General features: G+C 37.8%; 1 long non-coding RNA gene across 1 annotated transcript in view; it reads right to left on the minus strand.

Moving 5' to 3' along the window:
* Positions 1-974: 974 nt before the first annotated feature.
* Positions 975-3,929, minus strand: part of LOC106877919 (uncharacterized) — a 28,761-nt gene continuing 25,806 nt past the window's right edge. Inside the window, exon 3 of the long non-coding RNA XR_001410441.2 lies at positions 975-1,045. This is a non-coding gene — a long non-coding RNA (uncharacterized LOC106877919). The remainder of the gene's footprint in view (positions 1,046-3,929) is intronic.

The raw sequence follows: 3,929 nt of genomic DNA on the forward strand, positions 1-3,929 counted from the left end.
ACATAAGAGGTACAGTTGAATCTCAGGAAGGTTAATAGAGAAAATACTCTTTGCATGTGACAGATGTGCAGGAGAAATAAACACAAAGAACACACAGGAAATAATTTTCCACCAATGCCCAAGGGGATCCTTAGATGTAACAGATAGGTTTTGTTACCAAGTGACCAAAATTAGCAGTGGATCAGGATGCTCTGGAAGTGTAATTGCTAGAATAAGAACCAGCTGGGTAAAGTTCAAAGAGCTATTACCTTTTTTTGGTAAGAAAGGGCTTCTTCATCAGAGTGAAAGGTAGATTGCATGATGCTCATGCATGAAGATCTATGCAACATGTGGGCTGTGAAGGATGAGAACAAGCATAAACTAGAAAGAAATGAAGCCAACATGCTCTGCTGGATGTGTAAATGTGTTGAGAGAAAAATTGGGTATAAAAGTGTCAAATGTAGTGTGCAAGAGACAAGACTGTGCTGGTCTGGTCATGTGACGTGTATGGATGAAGAGAGCTGCATAAAGCTGGTGGTTGATGACTACTGATACAGGCAAATTATTGTAGATGTTGAGCCACACAGAGGTGATTACGAAGGAGTGAGATGACAGGCAGTTTGCTGTACTTGAGAAGATTTGTCCAGCTAAGTAAAATTGAGATGCTATCCCACCCCTGACAACTCCCACCACCATACCAATCCAAACACTTCCACCCCTGTTCACTGCTCATTATTTTCCCCTCCTCTCTATCTCCCACTGTCATTTCACTCCCTCACAAACTTATCTGCATGCGATTTGTCCCTGTCTCTGTCAAATCTCTTCCCCATACCATCTTCTAACACTTCCCTCTCTCTACTTGTGTCCACTCACTACAATCTCTCTCCTCTATTTCCCACTCTCCTTTTGCTGATTAATTCACTTACCCACCCACTCACCTTATCCAATATATAAATTGATTATTATTAAGAATGTAAAAATCTTCTTTACTGTACCTTCAACTGTGCTAAGCATCACCAACAAACTAATGAAAAGGATGAAAAGCATCTTGTACATAATTTTGTTACTGAAACAAGATTTAAAAAAAGAGATAAAATATTATTTCATGTATTTTTCATTTTGAATTTATTTCATTCTTTTTTTTTTTAATATTTTAAAATGTCAAAAAATCATGCAGTCACATTAAATATATTATAGTATTTAGTTAAATTAAGGTAAGTTCTTTCTTTTTTTTCCTCTATTAGAAATATCCATTAAAATGTGAGATTAACTTTGTTACCTTTAGACAATATTTTCCAGAAATGACCATCTCTAGACTTCCTCACTTTTGGCACAATGCCAGCAATGTTGGCACAATGCCGACAGTTTTGGGAGAAAGAGCAAGCTAATTACATCAACCCCAGTGATCAACTGATACTTATGTTATTGACCCTCAGAGGATGAAAGACAAAGTTAACTTTGGTGGAATCTGAACTCACAATGTAAAGATGGACGAAATACTGCTAACTGTTTTGCCCAACTAATGATTCTGACAGCTTTCTGAAAGTATCGTTCACCAATTATAGAATACTCCTACTTACATATTGTAATCATGCCTTCTTATTGTTAAGTGAACTCAGTAATCAAGGGGTTTGCTTTTGTGCCAATACATAGTACTGACCTAATAATGGAATTGGAATATAGAAGCAAGGGCTCTTTTATATTAGCAGGGTAAGAGTCTCAATGCATTCCATTAGAGTTTCAAGTTTTACATTATCTGTATTTTGTGTACAATATAGTACAATGTGTACTCTAAAGTGCAATATGTGCTATATAGTTCTACTTCATACATACTGGCAACAGCCATGCTCAAAATGGTGTTTTTTACATGCCACCTGCACAGGAGCCAGTCCGCAGCACTGGCAACAGCCTCACTTGATTGGAAGCCAGACAGCTGCTCTGGCAATGATCACGCTCAGATGGTGCTCTGAGCGCACCACTGGCACAAGTGCCAGTCATCAAATTTGGTTCAATCATGATTTCGATTTCACTTGCCCCAACAGGTCTTCACTAGCTGAGTTCAGTATCCAATGAAGGAGAGATTGGCATGGGTGCCAGTTGTTGAATTTGGATCGATTTCAAGGATTCAATATGACAATATCCAGCAGACGGTGTTCGATTACACGAACTGTCTGAAAATCATAGTCCCAGAGTATCATTACTTTTCCATCCTCCTGCATAACTTTACTTAATACATGCTCATACCAGTTCTCTGTTACTTCATATTGGTATTTACGGCATAAGAGCCAATGAAGATACACACACACACTTTATCGTGGCGGCGCTTGTATTCTTTTTGTGTAAGACTCTCACATCCATTTACCAAGTGGGTCACATTTTCCACACTCTTTCCACAGAGTCTGCATTTTTGGGTATAAGAAGTTTTATATGATCAGGCTTTCAGTGGTACACTTCAAATCACCTCGCTCAAGCCATGCCCACGATGCTGTATTATCCTTAACGTCTTATGTATTCCTTTCAAACTGTCCATGCATTCTCATTTCAAGAAGGTCTTCTTTTCCCTTCTCCTCAGCTCTTTGGTTCAACTCTTCCTTTCCCGTCATTTCATCTGCATATACACCCATATCTTTCACGGCATATTGCACCAGGTCTTCGTCACTATTTATCAAATACTCATCAAGTGTTCTTCTTTCACTCCTTATACAATGGTCTATACTAATTAGTCCTAATTAGTCCTTTAGGGTGTAGCGCCCATGCAGTGGGCGTCCTTCTATCCAGTGTTGATATTTCCACCATAGTCCATTTGAGGATGGATGCACTATATCTGATCGCAGCAACTGCCCAGATATTCATTGTGGTAATCAAATTTTTGGCATTCAGGTTGGATTTCAACACCATCTTCACCCTTTTTTTTTATGCCTCGCTGCCTTGACTTTCATTTCGCTGTGTAGAATGTCATCCAACTCCAAAATCCTTAAATATCTATACCCATTACCGTTGGGTTCACCCATGGTATCTCCTGATCGTAACTGCAATCCTCTGCAGGCTGCTTTCTTCCCTCTTTTCATTTTAAGTACTGAGCATTTAGTAATCCCAAACTCCATACCAATGTCACTAGTACAATTCAGGACTGTTTCGGTTAAGGAATCTTATCTGTTTTTCAGATTTCCCTAACAATTTCAGGTCATCCGTAAACAGATGGTTCAATGATGAGCCTTTCTTCCCACATTGTTATGGGTATTAGTGCAATTACAAAAATTAACTGTGAAAACGAGTCACCTTGGAAGATTCCCTTTTTAATATTAACTTCTCCAAAGAATACATTGCTTGAGTGCAATTTGGTTTTCCACTTTTTCATGCTTTGCATCAGAAAATTTGTGATGTTGTCAGCAACACCAAACATCTGCAGGCATTCAATGATCCATGAATGAGGCATCATATCATATGCCTTCTTAAAGCCAATCCAAGCCATAGACATGTTTGTATGATGTTTTATACAATGTCTCAAAACTGTTTTATTGATAGCCAGGAAAGTGTGTCTTTGCCTCACATATTCCAGTGAGTATCTTCCAGATTATGTTTAGGTATTATTATTATTATTATTATTATTATTATTATTATTATTATTATTATTATTCGGTAGTCTTATTTTTATAACGTGCTTTCACTTCACTACCGAGCGCAGCTCTGTGTGCCTTGGGTATGTGCTGTGGTTTGCTGTGATGCTCTTATGGTTACTGTATTGAAAGTGTTTTACGTAGAATGTGTGCAGTGCCCAGTAGTGCAATTTTCTGTATGTTATATATATTTGTAAGTCCTGGTGTTTTTGTTATGTATTTGTCTGAATATTTTTTTATCATACCTAAGGCACCTACTATGATAGGAATTGTTTCTGTTTTTAGATTCTACATTCGAGTTACCTCTATTTCCAGGTCTTTGTATTTTGAAAG

This window comes from Octopus bimaculoides, chromosome 2 (genome assembly GCF_001194135.2).
Source record: "Octopus bimaculoides isolate UCB-OBI-ISO-001 chromosome 2, ASM119413v2, whole genome shotgun sequence".
NCBI lineage: Eukaryota > Metazoa > Mollusca > Cephalopoda > Octopoda > Octopodidae > Octopus > Octopus bimaculoides.